Raw genomic sequence first — 18,119 nt, forward strand, 5'->3', positions numbered from 1 at the left:
GCAGCTGTTCTCAGTGGTTTTCTGCTCCTTCTTAATGTACTGGTGCAACCTTCTCATGAGGCACTTAGACTGTATGAGCTATTCTAATTTAAAACATGCAGGAAGTACTACCCCTTCTTGGAGTAGATGTGGTTGAGTTTTCCAAAGTTGGAAGTAAATTTATTATCAAAGTGTGTATATATATCATAACATACAATCTTGAGATTCATTTTCTTCAGAATGTTTACAGTAGATACAATGAAACAGCATAGCTTCATTGAAAAATCGTACAAAAGACAAACAACCCATGTGCAAAAGACAACAAACTGCATATATAATAATAATAAAGAGATAAAACTTCTCAGTTTTCTATGCTTTCATCCATGAAAACAGGAACCAGCACTGCATATAAGCATAGCAATTCTGATAAGAAGTATACTCCACTAAACTTAAATGAGTCACAACCCAGTAAAATGAAGGCACTGTCATTATTAAAGCAAAAATGGAAGAGCATGATCTTCATCGGAAGGCACCCCCACAATCTGAGCAGACTAGATGTAAACAAGGAAGCGTCAAACACCTGGCTTAGAGTCCCGGAAACAGAAGTGTTCCTTGTGGCAATACAGGACCAGGTGATTAACACAAAAAAACTATCAAAATACATCATAAAAGATCAACAAATTCAAGATAATAAATGTAGAAAATGCCAAGAAAAAAACAGAAACAATCAAATACATTATAGGATCCTTTAGCAATTTAACACAATCTGATTACTTACACGGGGACAATCAAGTGGCAAATATCATTCATCAAAAGCTCGTTTTAAAATACAATCTCATAAATGAATTCACACCTTACTAAAAATATATGCTTGATCCAGTTTTAGAGTCAGAATACCACAAATTATATTATGACCGATCAGTTATTACAGTTGGGACAATCCATAATAATACAGGATACATAAACAAGAACAATTTATTTAATAGATATAGCCATTCCAAACACACATAACTTACAGAAATCAGTACATGAAAAATACCAGAAATATGCTGAATTAAAAGAGGAAATTGAAAGACTTTGGAACATGAACAAGGTGTACATTGTCCTGATAGTAATATCCACGATTGGTATCATCCCAAAGACACTACACAATAGCATTAAATAATTAGAACTACATAGTTATATCTACATAAATCTTCAGAAAGCTACAATACCAAACACCACCAGAATACTCTGAAAGTTCCCAGCAATTGACAAATTAGAGTGTTTGGCTATGCCCATACCTCAGGTTTTACCAACTTGAGTTGAGAAAAAAAATAAATAATAATAATAATAAATAAATAAGCAAAAAATATCTAGAACTTGAGAGGAAGAGTTCTTGAGAGTAAGTTCATAGATTGAGGGAACAGTTCCGTCATGGGGCAAGTGAAGTTAAGTGAAGTTATCCCCTCTGGTTGAAGAGCCTGATGGTTGAGGGTAATGTTGGCCAGAAAGAATGACAATCTTCAAATCAGTGAATTCAAATGAATCAAGGACAGTGGAAGCAGTCTTTGTTCTTGCCGTCTGCTTGGGGGATGGAGGCTGCCATTTTGTGAAGACACTCGATTCTCCATTTTGTGAGCTTGACATGCTGGACTTGATTAGTGTTTTAAAGAAGACACAAAGATCAGGTAATCTGCTGGACTGGAGGTCATTTCCAAATAAGGAGTTATTTGTGAGGTGTTCTTTGGTTGGCTGTAACATGCAGGATTGTGAATGCCTGAGGCGATTCGAGCTCATTGCTGACTGAGAACAAAGAGCCGTGAGTCAGCAACTGTCCCTTGATGGGAAGAGGACAATAGATGGATGCTGGCTTGGACCAGAGCCAACGACCAGGTGTTAAAGGCCAGACACATGACCTGCAGCCAATGACACAGGAAAGCGACATTTGAATTGATAAGCAATGGATATAAAAGTGGGTGCTTTGTGTGTGCCGGGGGCGGTAACTTTGAAGAATAACCATCGCAGATACGAGCGAGAAGAACCCTGCATGAAGCACGTGGAGAGTGAATCGGGACCATGAGGAACAAGGAGCACCTGGCCAGCGTAAATTCCTCCGCCCGGGTAATACCTTTGCTATTCTTTGACTATCCAGGAGAGTCAGGGATACTTAGCAGGTGTGCGCACAAGGTATTTAGTGTATGAATTCACGTATTTGTAAGTTTGAACAATAAAGGTAATTGTCAGTAAATACAGATCTCTCTGTGCCTCACAGAATTGTTGAAAGAGGTAGAAGCGGTATCCACTCTCTCTCTTTTTCCAACAGTAATAACTGTTCCTGAACCTACTTGTGTGGGTCCTGAGGCTCCTGTACTTCTCTCCTGATGACAGCAGCAAGAAGAGAGCCTGGCCTGGATAGTGGGGGTCCTCGATGATGGATGCTGCTTTCCTGCGACTCTGCTCCTTGTAGATGTGCTCAGTGGTGGGGTGGGCTTTACCCAAGATAGACTGGACCATATCCACAACTTTCTGATGCTTTTCTGTTCAAGAACATTCATGTTTCCATACCAAGCTGTGACGTAAACAGTCAGTATACTCTCCACCGCACATCTATAGAAGTCTGTCAAAGTTTTAGATGAAATTGCCTATGACTGCTCATAAGATATAATCATGACTCAAAAACCTCTCTTGATCTAAAAATAGAACGATATATTTTTGGAGTCTAATTTTCTCAAATTCAGCTTTCCATGATATTTTTAAATAATAAAACTATGTGGCGACCCACTTTCTGCGCAGGCGAACCGGCTCACAAATAGCCAGCGCACGGGGGGAGACTTTGGTAATGCACCTCTGACGCCATTTCCGCCCGGAGAGGGTGGGTGCTGGGGATTAAATGCCAGAGCCACGGTTTGAATAAACTAGTTTCGAAACGACTTATCGACTGCGTGTCGTTATTTCAGCGCTGTGTGTAGCACATCGCTACATTGGTGACCCCGACGGTCCAAATGGGATTTGGACCAAAGATGCCCAACTCTTCATCTGTCCACGCAGTTTCGCTAAAACTGCTGACTTTCTGGACGCTGCGACCACGCGTGTGGTTTAGCCAAGCAGAAGCCCAGTTCCAGATTCGGCAGATATCCTCTGATTCCACATGTTACTACCACGTGGTGAGCGCCCTTGACCAGGAGACGGCCGCCCAGGTTGCGGATTTCATACAGTCGCCCCTGGAAGAAGGCAAATATGAAGCATTCAAAGCGCTGCTCATTGAGACCTTTGGCCTCTCACGGCGTGAGCGGGGTGCCCGCCTGCTTCAGCTGGACGGTTTGGGAGACAGACTGCCATCAGCATTGATGAATGAGATGCTGTCCCTGGCTGACGGACACAAGCCCTGCCTCATGTTCGAGCAAGCGTTCCTAGAACAACTGCCCGAGGACATACATCTGCTGCTGGCCGACGCAGATTTCAGTGACCCCCGGAAGGTGGCGGCCCGGGCAGATGTGCTGTGGAAAGCCAAGAGGGAGAGCGTGGCGTCCGTCGGTCAGATTACCAGGCCACGCGCCCAACTGCAGACCAGACCAGGCCCGGCAGGGGGGCACACACAACACAGAGGCAGGAGTGAGGAGGCCAGTGAACAGTGGTGTTTCTACCACCAGCGGTGGGGCACAAAAGCCCGCCATTGTCGCCCGCCCTGCAAGGGCCAGGGCCAGGGCCAGCTGCCACTAATGACTATGGCGGCTGGCCACCAGGACAGCCTCTTGTACGTCTGGGACAAACAGTCGGGACGCCGCTTCTTGGTCGACGCCAGAGCGGAGATCAGCGTCTTGCCCCCGACGGGGTACGACACCCGCAACAGGAAGCCAGGACCCACCCTGAGGGCGGCAAACGGCAGCACGATATGGACCTACAGCACCCGCATAGTGCAGCTGCAGTTCAGCGCCAGCCGGTTCACGTGGGACTTCACACTGGCCGCCGTGGCCCAACCACTCCTGGGGGCGGACTTCTTGCGAGCTCACAGCCTGCTGGTCGACTTGCAAGGGAAAAGACTGGTCCATGCCGAGACTTTCCAGACGTTCTCCCTGGGTGAAGCCAAGTTGCCGGCCCCACACCTGGACTCCATCACGCTGTCGGACAACAAATTCACCAGAATCCTGGTGGACTTTCCATCGGTTCTGGCACCGCAATTCACGGCAGCCATGCCCAGACACGGGGTACAGCCCCACATCCCGACCCAGGGACCACCCCTCCATGCCCGCGCATGAAGGCTCCCCCCGGAAAAGCTCCGCCTGACGAAGGAGGAGTTCAAGAGGATGGAGGAATTGGGGATTGTACGGAGGTCCGACAGCCCATGGGCCTCCCCCCTGCATATGGTGCCCAAAGCAGCTGGGGGTTGGAGACCATGCGGCGACTACCGCAGACTGAACGAGGCTACAACTCCGGACTGCTACCCCGTGCCGTACATACAGGACTTTTCAGCAAACCTGCACGGGGCAAGAATCTTTTCCAAAGTAGACCTCGTCAGGGGATACCATCAAATCCCGGTGCACCCTGAAGACATCCCCAAAACAGCACTCATCACCCCGTTCGACCTGTTCGAGTTCCTCCGAATGCCGTTCGGCCTGAAGAATGTCGCACAGACATTCCAGCGGCTAATGGATGCAGTGAGACTCGACCTGGACTTTGCGTTCATCTATTTGGACGACATCCTTATAGCCAGCAGTAGTTGTCAGGAGCATCTGTCCCACCTCCGCCAGCTCTACCTCCACCTGCGTGATTTCGGCTTGACAATCAACCTGGCCAAATGCCAGTTCGGTCTTGATACCATCGACTTCCTGGGCCACAGGATTACCAAAGAGGGGGCAACACCTCTGCCCGCCAAGGTAGACGCGATCCGCCACTTTGCCCGGCCCAACACGGTCAAAGGCCTGCAGGAGATCGTTGGTATGGTGAACTTCTACCACCGTTTCCTCCCCTCAGCAGCCCGTATCATGCGCCCTTTGTACACCCTGATGTCGGGTAAAGGCAAGGACATTACTTGGGACGAGGAGGCCGCGGCCGCTTTCGTTAAAGCCAAGGAAGCCTTGGCAGATGCCACAATGCTGGTGCACCCCAGAACGGACGTTCCGACCGCCCTCACAGTGGACGCATCCGACATGGCAGTCGGTGGGGTGCTGGGGCAGCTCATTGAGGGGCGCTGGCAACCCCTGGCATTCTTCAGCAAGCACCTATGACCACCCGAACTCAAGTACAGTGCTTGCGACCAGGGGCTGTTGGCACTGTATCTGGCAATCCCTAGAGCAAAGGAGACTGAGGGGGCATGCTTATAAATTTTTATAAAATTATGAGGGCCATAGATTGGATAGATCATCAAAGTCTTTTTCCTAGGGTATGGTAGACTAAAACTAGATGGTATAGGTTTAAGGAGAAATGGGTTGATTTAAGGGAGTTTGAGGGCAAGTTTTTTTATATAAAGTTGTGGGTATGTGGAAGAAGCTGACAGAGGAGGTACAACAATCAAAATACATTTGGACAGTTACATAGACAGAAAATGTTTACAGGAATTGAATTGAATTGACCTAATTTCTTATATCCATCACATATATGAGGAGTAAAAATCTTTATGTTACATCTAAATGTGCAATGTGCAATCATTATAAATTATAATAAATAGAATAGTCAATGTAACATAGAAATACACTCAAATCAACGCGAGTTAATCAGTCTGGTGGCCTGGCGGAAGAAGCTGTCCCGGAGCCTGTTGGTCCTGGCTTTTATGCTGTGGTACCGTTTTCCAGATGGTAGCAACTGGAACAGTTTGTGGTTGGGGTGTCTCGGGCTCCCAATGATACTTCAGGCCCTTTTTTCACACCTGTCTTTGTAAATGTCCTGAATCATGTGAGCTAAATGCAAACAAATTTGATTATTTTAGTTAGGCACCTTGACTGGCCTGTTTACATGTTGTATAACATGAAGATTCTATGAATCTATCTAAACATCAGGAAGGGAAAAAAGATGGATATACCTTCAGAGTTTTAAAGACAGGATCATGTGTTGAGAGTAGAAACAAAGTAAAGTTATTGGGTGAGGTACTGAATTGGAGATAAGTGTGAAGGCCCATACCTATCCAGTATAGGAAGACAGAATAAATGCTTACTGGAATTGCTTCTCTAGTAAAATTATTGAAACTGGAAATGGAGATGAGGAAAGATGGAAGGAGTTCCATTGGCATAAACTGATGTTTCAGTTCAGACTATGCATTAGGATTAATGCAGGTTCTTAGAACCCAGAACATTGACTTATAGATTTTGCCTCCAGAAAAGGTGCTCGAGCTGCTGAGTTCTTCCACATTCTGGCTTTCTATTTTTGTTCCAGATCCCAGCATCTGCAGTCTCTTTTGCCTTCACACTAGGATTAGAACTAGGATGACTGATTATTCTGCTACATAATCTGCCGTCTAAATTTCCTATATAATCCTATGCAATCACAGCTTTGTACTGTTTGGAGATCTGCTTGAACCACAAGGAATGACGACCTGGAAGTAAGATGTTTTCTCGGCAGTTCCTTTAGCAGCCCAGTGTAGCAGGAGTTAATGTAATAATAATGTTAATATCCATCAAACTAAAATAAATCTCATCTATCCAGAACTGACCCACAGGTAAAATTGGGGCCAAAGTGGTAGAATACTGAGGCCTCCTAAATTATCTTTATCTGTGGAACATTCAATAATCAATCAACGAGCAGGACAGTAGTGTTGAAGACTCCTCTGTAATTTACTGAAGGTGGTGAAATATTCTGAAACATTGACTGACTAGAATGTTCAGCTTTGTGTTTTCTTAGTCTCTTTGAAATTGTCTGTTCATAGCATGAGTAGATTGGAACAGGAGAGGTAGGGCTCTGTGAGATGAGTTTCTGATGTACTGTATAAACCAGGCTTACATATTAACACTGAGAAACACAAGAGCTACTTCACCTGAACAATATGCTACCACCTCACAAAAGTCTGCAACAGGTGCCACTTTTCATGTAAGATTCAACCATCGGTGAAGCTGCATTTACCTCCCTACATGCAAAATCTTAGCATCAATTAGTTCCATGTAATACTACTTGTGATATTTGGAGAAAAAGCTCATACAGCTGTAACATAATATCATGGTAGTTTACACACAGTCTTGTGCTAAAGTCAGACATTGTAGTTCCTTACAGGTTAGATTAAACAGAGCACAACTTTGAACAATACCATGTACATGATGAGGGGAGTCCATCCTGAAAGATATGCTCTCCTTGACACACAGACAACTCTTATTTTGCTTGCCACGGTTGAGAGAGACTGCAGAGGAGAAAGTGGGTGATTCCAGACTGGGTAAAAGAGACCTGATATTCTCATTCAGCAGATGAATGACAGGAGGGAGAACCTGGGTACCAAGTGGGACCACGCAATCTGCCAGGGAGGTGCTGGCTCCTGCAGATGTGAAATTCACTACTCATTCACTGAATGGGGAAGTAAACTTCATTTTCTCGGAAGATTTCTTAGGATGAGCTGCATAGTCCTGAAAACAGCTGTAGTGAGTCATTTAAATAAACAAATCAGTGTTCACTCATCCATAATTTATGATCAGTGTATGCAATCCTGAAAGGAGTGTGAGAGGGATTAATAAGTGTCAGGCTACTCTTGTATTGTAGTAATGGTCACGTTGTCCGCATTGAGGCCTATTATTTAGTTGGGTCCTTATGATAAGAAGGGAGGCCCATAAACAGCAGGTCCCTTACACTTCCTTCCATCTGCTCTTCTTTCTCTTTATCCTCAGTCTTCAAATATGCATACTGTTCCTTCTTCACTATGCTAGATTTTGCAAACTGAAGCACACAGTAAATGAGTCTCCACAATTCCTGGGCATGGTAGATATTCACCTACACAAAATTATCCAACAAACTAAGTAACGCATGTGACCCTCAGGTTCTGTCGGCTGCGCAAGCCTAGGGAAGACAATCTCTGGCCCACCAACCGTATAAGACTGAGGTGCCAAACCTCCTGCTTGGGTGGATGCTGTGTGATGTGTTACCCTGTTACTTATTAGTACCACAAAATGACAGAGAGTACACCATATGCAATTAAACAATTTAGCTTTATCATTCTTAATTTTACTGAAGGGTTAGTAAAGTAAAACAAAAAGAAAAGGGCCCATTTTAATGCAACAGCCTAATGTGCACAAGTTGGAGCTCACGGCTTTCCTTCTGCTGATCCTCCATCGATTTCCCCGGGCTTTCTGGACTCCTGGCCCCACTCCAAGTCCACTCCTTTTTAGTGTCTATGACCTCTCCTTTCAGGTATCTTCTCTCCCTATCTTCTGCCAAACAAAAGACCCAGATCACTTAGTCTTCAAGCACACAACAAGAGAAAAAAACACAAAGTACACTGCAGATGCTGTGGTCAAATCAACACGTACAAACAAGCTGGATGAACTCAGTAGGTCGGGCAGCATCCGTTGAAAAGAGCAGTCAACGTTTCAGGCCGAGACCCTTCGTCACGACTGGAAAAAAAAAACCCTTCATAGGATGGCGCACATTCCAAAGCCCCCGTTATCTCTGGCCATAACCCAAACATTGCTGTGACAGAAAAACCGTTAGATTAGCAGTGAAACCTTTCCCTGGGTGTTAGACACAGATCAATTTTACCAAACTCAGATTTACCAAAGGAGGCAGTAATATGATGTTCCTAGTAGTCCAATGTGATGTTGGTACTTGTATTTCTTTCCTTGGAATGAATGATGCCTACCAGTTGTGGGATAGTGAATTGTGAGGATCTAGGGAGGCAGAGGGTAACTCTCATGCCCCAGGATCCATCTCTCCAGGTAGAGTTGCCCACAGAAAGTATCTGGCAATTCAGTTTTACTGAGAATAAATGTTTGGTAGATTCTTGATGTAGTGTTCTCCACAGCCATGGAACTTACAGGTGGCAACTGTGTCTTTATAAATGAGTACAGAAGCCAGCTAGCATAGATTTTTAGATAGAAGTCAAGTGCTGTAGACAAAATTCAAGAAGGTAGGTTTGATTACCTAGATTTTTTTTTAAAAAAGGGAAGTTGAATTCCTTTACAGATAGAAACTGGGTATTTGTGTCAAGAGAAGAAACCAGAACCAAGAGCTGGTGAAAAGAGTGGGAATCTGTTCTGTAGGATTGAAATATCAAGCACCAGAGGTTGTGCTCTAGAGATTAGTGGAGCAAGTTTAAAGGCAATGTGAGGGGCAGTTATTTTACAGAGAGAGGTAATTGCATGGAGTGGGTTTCCAGGATAATCATTGCATCCATGAGTTTGGGAAAGTTGAAGAGGCTTTTAGAAAGACACGTAAATATGAAGGGAATGGACAGACATGATAAACAGGGGAGGACATTTAATATAAATTTGTTCCGTGTTGACAAAAACATAAATGTTTTTGAAATTAGGAGCACAGTTACTAATTGACTGTTTAGTTCATGTGAGTTATTAGGGACAAGTCTTCAATAAAATAGGACATTTTCTATACAGGTGAAAAGTCATATTTTATTTAAATGTGATTAAAAATATCAGTAGCTGCTGATGATGTACACAAACATGCAGACTACCAACCTTCCATTTTATGACATCACAGGAGTATATTTAACCCTACCCAAGTGGTGGAGACTATACAGGTTGGTCAAGTGTGTGATTTCCCAGAGGGCATCAATCTAAACTTAAGCTAGTTTTTTGAGCTGGGAAGAAGGTAACTCTCTGATTATTCTGCCCTTGCCCTCCACAAACCACCTCTTTTCCTTCTCTAGTCACTTACCATTCCAACTGTCCGGACTTACAATGTGATAGTTGTAATCCAATTCAATCTACAGTAGGTTAAAATCAGAGTTCAATTGTTTGCAAGACATGTTTAATTCAGAAAGAAATAGCCATTAGTTTTCTTAACGTTATTTCAGGGATTTTTAACTTAGGCCATAAGGCCATAACACATAGGAGGTGAATTATCCCATCAAGTCCCGGATCCCACTCAACCCCATACACCTGCTTTCTTGCCATATCCATTGATGCTCTGACCAATCAGAAAACAATCAACTTCCTCCTTAAATGTACTCACAAACTTGGCCTCCACCACAGACTGTAGCAGAGCATTCCACAGAGTCACTACTCTCTGGCTAAAAATAATTACTCCTTACCTCTTTTCTAAAAGATCACCACTCAATTTTGAGGCATTGCCCTGTAGTTCTGGATATCCCCACCATAGGAAATATCTGTTCCACATCCACCTTATCTAGTCCTTTCAACATTTGGTCAGTTTCAATGAGACCCCCACGCATTCTTCTAAATTCCAGTGAATTCAGGCCCAAAGTTGCCAAACACTTCTCATGTGTTAACCACTTTATTCCTGGAATCATCCTAGTCAACCTCCTCTGGACTCTCTCCAATGACAACACATCCTTTCTGAGATATGGGGCCCAAAGCTATTGACAAATACTCCAACTTTGACATGACTAGTGTCTTATAAAGCCTCATCATTATCTCTTTGCTTTTATATTCTATTCCCCTTGAAATAGATGTCAATATTGCATTTGGCTTCTTTATTACAGACTCAACCTGAAAAATCACCTTCTGGAGTTTTGCACGAGGACTCCTAAGCCCCTCTGCACCTCTGATGTTTGAACCTCTCCTCATTTAGATAATAGTCTGCACTATTGTTCCTTTCACCAAAATGCGTCATCATACATTTCCCAACACTGTATTCCATCTGCCGCTTTTTTTTTGCCCATTCTTCCAATTTGTCTGCTAAAAATCTCATTGCTTCTTCAGCACTACCTACTCCTCCACCACTTACCCCTTTACCTATTTTGTATCATCCACAAACTCTGCCACAAAGCCATCAATTCCATTTTCCACATCAATGACAAACAATGTGAGAAGTAGTAGTCCCAATTCTGACCCCCGAGGAACACCAGGGATGTTGTGCATCTTATTGTATGCAGAAATGTTGCAGAACATGTTTAAAGTGTTCTGAGTTCCCATTTTCCTGTAATAAGTTGAAACTAGAAACTGATCTGGACCACCCATATAATTTGACCTAATATTTGTAGTAAAGTAATATTCCAGACCTGGCAGTGTAAGGATGTACTGTAGAAGAAAAGGAAGTGTGATGTAGTTTTAATGTAACCTCAAGGCTACTTTCTGCACAACTTCTGAGTAAGTGTTGATAAGACTAATGGGAATATGGAGAATCAGACTGTATTATGATTATAACTGGAATTATAATCAGTCAAGTTTAGTCTGGGGGTGGCCCAGCAGCATTATTATAGTAACTTCTTCGAGAGTTCTAATATTGATAGCATGATGAACTAGATATTGCTGGCATATTATGGAGTATAACCCCATAACTTGAGAGGGACAGACAGCTCTTGGGTTTCAACAGTTCCTGTGAACCGAATTGATCATAAGTTAGAAATGAACAAAAAACAGATTCTAGGAGAGGATCACAGAAGCAGCTGTGATGGGAGAGTGAGCTGGCACAGAAAGAGCAGCCGCCAGCTGGCCTCATGGAATTTGTGAATATGTGAATCTGCTCAGCTCTCCCAGCTCTGCTCAACTTGAACCAGCCACTGATTATTGCAGCTCGGGAGGGGGGCAGTGGGTTAGTTGGAAGAAAACACACCGAAATGTCCTGCTCCTGCCGGCAACAGCCAGAAAATCCATTCCCAACCATCTCAGTGCTCTCCCAAATGGAATGGGGAAGGGTGGCATGACTTGCATACTAGTTATCATTGTTATTAATAGAGTGCTGTGTCATCAAAACAACAAAAAGTAAAAGAAGTGGATATCAATTTGCACGATGCAGATCATTATTGAATAAAAACATTTTGAATTAGGAAGTAGAAAACATATCTTCAAATAGACATAACTTATATTTGAAATACTTTGGATAATGATGGGAAGAGAACAATAGACAATAGACAGTAGGTGCAGGCGTAGGCCATTCGGCCCTTCTAGCCAGCACCACCATTCACTGTGATCATGGCTGATCATACACAATCAGTACCCCGTTCCTGCCCTCTCCCCATATCCCTTGACCCCGCTATCTATAAGAGCTCTATCTAACTCTCTCTTGAGACTTGGCCTCCACTGCCTTCTGGGGCAGAGCATTCCACATATCCACCACTCTCTGGGAGAATGCTGAACTAAAAAGCTTTTTTTTCAGTTTAGAAACTTTCATGAAAGAATAAGTTGGAGGAAGAGATGTCAGTCTTGAACTTTGAGATCAATGCAATAAAGGAAGAGAAGCTTGCAGTCATAGATTTGGAAGTCTAGAGAAGAACTGGAGTGGGTAGTATCAATTTATGTGACACTGAGGAAAGGCTGTTGCCTCGAAAGAGATAGATGAAATAAAGATCAGTGACTGTATGTGAAACATGTTTCTTTCTTTGCACATGTTTAAGAAGGAATGAAAACTCTTTCATGAGCTTTATATCTTTTGGAAGTAGTTGGGCTTTACAGAGGATTAAGAGGGGTAGGGAGCAGAGGGGAAGAGAATTTGATGTGGCTAGCTTCCTGGCAATCCCCACTGAGTGTAATGCAGTAAATTAGTAACTGTGGTGCCCCAGGCAACTTGCGTCTTCAATTTGTGACTGGTACAAAGCACACACTTCAGTAAGAGCTGAAGTGATGTGGCAGGTCATGATAGGATGGCATTTATTAGAGGAATATTTCAGATGGTAATTAGCACACGAACATTAGCATTATACCATCAGTTTAAAAAGCAAGTCTTTTTGAAGTGGCCATAAAGGTCACATTGCAATCCTTGGTGGTTATTCATCAAGAATGGCTTAATTAGATATGTAGTGTGACAACATCAGTGTCCATAAAATGATAATATTATGTCATGAAGTGAATGTAATCATGAAATTACTAGATTGTCATCAAAATCCATCTGGTTCATTAATGTCCTTTCGGGAAGGAAAATCTGGCATCCTTCCCCGATCTGACCCTATACGTGCAATTCCAGATTCACGACAATGTAGCTGACTATTAAAAACACCTAGTTCAAAGGGAATTGGGAATGGACAATCAAAATTGCACTTGCCACAACACCTGCATCTCATAAATAAATAATACAAAAATATCAGTGTACCTATTGGCATGCTTCTGAATAAAGATAAAGTTAACATGATTAAATTTAAACTATAAGTGCATTGTACCAGAAAGCAGAGACAGACAATCTCATTAAATAAAACATTAGGAATTGGAAACTGTTGGGAATTGGGATTAGACCTTTTCTAATCCAATTAATTATGAATGCAGCATTTATGCAACAAATGTGTAATTCTTTACTAATGCACCAGTTATAATTCTTTGTTATTTAAGTTAAAATGTAAAATAAAAACTTCAAGAACAACTTCCATGTAATGTAGCAAATATATCCCAAAGTGCTTCATTATAGTCTTAGCAACAAAAAATGTACCCCAAGCTAAGGAGATACAAGAAAGATGATAAAAGCTTCACCAGCAATGTTGTTTTTGAGATCCAATGGAAAGGAAGGAGGAAGGGTAGAAAAGCAGAGTGGCTTTTATAGCATCCAAAGGTTAAGGCTTTGATAATCAATAACATTCCTGACAATAGTATAATGCTTAAATTCAAGTTCGAGCAAATAGAGAATTAGTAGAATACAGATCTTTCAAATGGTTGTAGATTGGGGGAGGTTACATGAAACCATAAGATAAAGGAACAGAATTAGGCCATTAAGCCCATCAAGTCATGGAGGAATTTAAGGTGGAGGGTTATATGGGAGGCAGGGTTTAAGGGTCAGCACAGCATTGTGGGCCGAAGGGTCTGTACTATGCTGTAATGTTCTATGTTCTAAGTCTGCTGCACCACTCTAACATGGTTGATCCATTTCCCTTTCAGCCTTAATATCCTGCCTTCTCCCTTTATCCCTTCATACCCTGATTAATCAATAATCTATCAACCTCTCTCTTCAATGTAGCCAATGATTTGGCCTCCCCATTTGCCTGTGGCAATGAATTCCACAGATTCACCACCCTCTGGCTACAGAAATTCAAAAGAAATCCTTACCTCCATTGTAAATGGTCATCCCTCTATTTTGAGGCTGTGCCCTCTGGTCCTAGACTCACCCTCCGTAGGAAACATTATCTCCACATCTACTCTGTTGAGGCCTTTCAACGTTCAATAGGTTTCAATGAGATCCCCCCCCTCATACTTCTGAATTCCAGGGAGTACAGGCCTGGAGTCATCAACTGGTCCTCATATGGTAACCCTTTCATTCCCAGAATCATTCTCGTCACCCTTCTATGAACCATCTCCAATGTCAGCACATTCTTTCATATATAAAGGACCCAAAACTGCTCACAATGCTCCAAGTGAAGCCTCACCAATGCCTTATAAAGCCTTAGCAGTATATCCTTGTTTTTTATATTCTAGCTTTTATATTACAATGATAAGGAAGGGCATTTTTCATAAATCTAATATTTTTTGTTAAGTGTAATGGCGAGATAAGGGGAGCCAATGGAAGTAGTATGGCTGGATATTAAATAAGGCACCGTGCAACATGAAATAAGTGCTCCAGAAATACTGGGCAAAATAATAATGTTGATTTTAGGTTGAGAGCAGAGTTTAGGAATAGATAGTTTGCTTTCTGGTTGGCAGACTCTCTGTAGAGAGTTGCCACGGGAATCGGAACTGATTCCTGTAACTTGGATGGAAAAACAGAATGTATTATATACCATTTCACTGATCATTCAAAGCCACATGGAAAAATGAGTTGGGAAGTGTTTGATAGACCTGGAATTCAACTTATCAAGTGGATCCTTGATTTCCTGACCAACACACCACAATTAGTAAGGAGAGGTAGCAACACCTTCGCCATGATTATTGTCAATACCGGTGCCCAGAAGACTATGTCCTCAGTCTGTTGCACCATTCCCTGTGGACTCCTGACTGTGTGGCCAGATTCGGCTCTGCCTCCATCTACAAGTTTGCAAATGATATCATAGTGGTGGGCCAAATCTTAAATAACAATGAGTCAGGATGCAGGAAAGTGAATAGTGACATAGTTGCCTGACATTACTGACTTTAGGAAGAGGAAGGGCATTACACACACTCCTATTTACAACAATGGTGCTGCATTTGACAGGGTTGAGAGCTAAGTTCCTAGGAGTGAACATCAGCAATAGCCTGTCCTGATCCAATACATAGACACCATAACTAAGAAAGTGTACCAGTGCCTCTGCATCCGAGGAGATGAAAGAAATTTGGCATGTCCCCTTTGATCCTCACCAATTTTTATCAACGCACTACGGAAAGCATCCCAACCAGTTGCATTTACCTGGTATGGCAATTGATCAGTGCATGACTGCAAGAGACTGCAGAGAGTTGTGAGCACAGCTCAGTTCTTCACAGAAACCAGCCTCCCCTCCATGGACTCTACACTTCGCGCTGCCTCAGTAAGACAGCCAGCATAAACAAAGACTCCACCCTCCCCGAGCGTTTTCTCTTCTCTTCCCTCTCATCAGACAGGAGATGCAGATGCCTGAAGGCAAGTAACCTCAAGGTCAAGGACAGCTTCTATCCCTCTGTCATAAAATTATTGAATGGTTCCCTACTACAATAAGATGAATACTTGACCTCGCAATCTCCCTCTTTATGGCACTGGACTGTACTATAAATGTAATACTTCATTCTGCAGTCTGTAATTTTTTAACTTCATACTGCCTCAATGTACTGTTGTAATGAAATGTTCTGTATGGATGGCATGTAATACAAAGATTTCACTGTACTTTTGTACATGTGAAAGTAATAAATGAAATGGTTGATTTATCAATACTGTATTTTTGCATGTAGACAAGTAATTGGCAAATGGAATATAATGTGACAAAAAGTGAAATTATGCAATTTTGGCAATCCTTCATCCCAGTTTTTAATTTGTTTTGTTGAAGAATAGAATAAAATGAAATTTTTTAAACAGTGGGTATCTAGTAAATATAAGTGTTGAGAGAACCTTACTGTGCTTGTTCAGAATACATGAAAAGAAGATGCAAAGATTAAAGCAAATAATATTTTTTTCATATTGCAGAGTATTTGCGTGCAAAGAGGTCTCAATAAAGTCATGCAGGGTTTTCAGTAAGACCTTGTTTAGAGTAATGGGTATAATTTTGTTATCCTTACCTAAGGGATCCAGTGCAGCAAAGATTCACTAGTTTGAATAAAAGGATGAGGAGAAATTGTATAAGTTTGCTAATATTCACTGGTCCTTCTGAGAATGAGTTGTACTAAGTTCTGAGAGCATTGACAGGGTGGATACCAAAAAATTGTTACCTCTAGTTTCTCTTTTCAGTGGCACTCTCTGATCTGATAGGCATCCAATAGGCAGCTCTGACCTGCATTTCACAGCTTTGTGTGTCTTCTCTTTCTCTTGCTCTCTCAAACTGCCCTCAATAACCTTGAAGAGCACAGCATTTTGTTCCCATCATATCAGAAATATCCTTTTGCTCCATTCACCACCATCCTTCACCAACGGACAACCTTTCTGCAACATAAAAGCAGCTTGTTTTTACTCTTTCCTGGTTTTAATGAAGGGTGTTTGGCTTGAAGCATCAACTGTTTCTCTTTCCATAGATGCTGCCTGACCTTCTGAGTGTTCTCAGCTTCTTTGGTTTTATTTCAGATTTCCAATATCTGCTGCTTTTTGATTTCTGTTTAATATTCCAGGTTGATGACCATCCATAAGAACAGTTGTGAGGTAAAGGGTCATAGAGACATAGAAGTTACACAAAATGAAAATCAGTCCTTTGGCACAATTTGACCATGCCAGCAAGGTTCCTTCCTGAGCTAGTCCTATTAGCCTGCTTTCTTCCACATCCTCGAAGCATTTCTTATCAATGAACCTGTGAAATTGTCTTTTAAACTTTGTAATTGTACCTGCCTCTTCCACTTTTTCTGGCAACTTGTTCCAACTTGTTCGATTCATGCACTCACTTCTATGTGAAAAGCTTGCCCCTCATTTCTCCTTTAAATCTTTCTCCTCTCACCTGAAACTTTTGCCCTAGAATAAAGACCGTCCACCATATATATGCCCCTCATGAATTTATAAACCTTTATAACATCACCGCTCAGCCACATTTACTCCAGAGAAATCATTCCAGCCCTATCCCGTCTCTTCTTACAATTCAAGCCCTTCGACATCCTTGGGAACTGTTCTGCATTCTCTCTACTTTAACTGCATTATAAAAATCAATGTCTTTAGCAGAAATGTGAAAATGTTTGCATACCCAACGAAGCTCTTGATAGATTTCACATTTCCAACTTCTGCTGTGTTTTGCTTTTTAACCAGAGCCAAAAGTTCTTTCTTCGAAAAAGCGCCAGGAAATATAAAGCATTCACCTTCGAGGACAGCATGCCTCATCAAGTCTTCATTGTTACACTGAATTACCAGCCTAGATTTTGTGCTTAGGTCTCCAGAATGGGACTAAAAAGTCACCATCTTCTTATTCATAGGTAACTGTGAATGTGGAATGCCTATTGGTTTTCCATATGACTGTAACCACAGCAGTGGCAGAATTCTGTGATTATGACAGCATGCTGCCATTGGGCCCACTGAGTCAATGCAAGGTCCCATCAAACCTCCCTACACGTTTACACTATAAGCCTACAAGTTATATTTCCTTACAGCAAATCAGTTCTCCAATATGAAATGATATTTCCAGAGTTCAAGGTGGCTTATGACTAATTCTGACAAGAATGAAGTTGAAAGTGTATTATATATGAATTGAGACAAAGAGCAGCATTTTCTGTAGAATTGAAAAGAAAACAAGGATCAATATGTTTAATTTTGTATGCTGCGAGATGAGCAGGTGGAAAGAATGGCAAGAACTTTATTAACAAGATATTCATAGTGTAAAACATATATGGAACAATATCCTTGATACTTCTATGGGATTGGGCTGTGGAGGCCGAGGACATGTGTTTTAGGAATCGAGCTTCCATATACCAACTGCAGACAGCACACAGTTCTTGAAAGAATGAGGAAGTGGCACAGTGTAATTCAGACTCAGATACATGAGCTGATATGTAGGACTGGCAGAAGTAGAATGAAAGAAATTGTAATAAGGATGGGGATACTGAAGTAAGTAAATACAAAAAAAC

General features: G+C 42.2%; 1 protein-coding gene across 6 annotated transcripts in view; it reads left to right on the forward strand.

Moving 5' to 3' along the window:
* nlgn3a (neuroligin 3a) overlaps positions 1-18,119 on the forward strand; it is a 299,647-nt gene that overhangs the window by 248,975 nt on the left and 32,553 nt on the right. The gene's annotated exons all lie outside the window — the stretch shown is intronic.

This window comes from Hemitrygon akajei, chromosome 10 (assembly GCF_048418815.1).
Source record: "Hemitrygon akajei chromosome 10, sHemAka1.3, whole genome shotgun sequence".
In the NCBI taxonomy this organism is placed as follows: Eukaryota; Metazoa; Chordata; class Chondrichthyes; order Myliobatiformes; family Dasyatidae; genus Hemitrygon; species Hemitrygon akajei.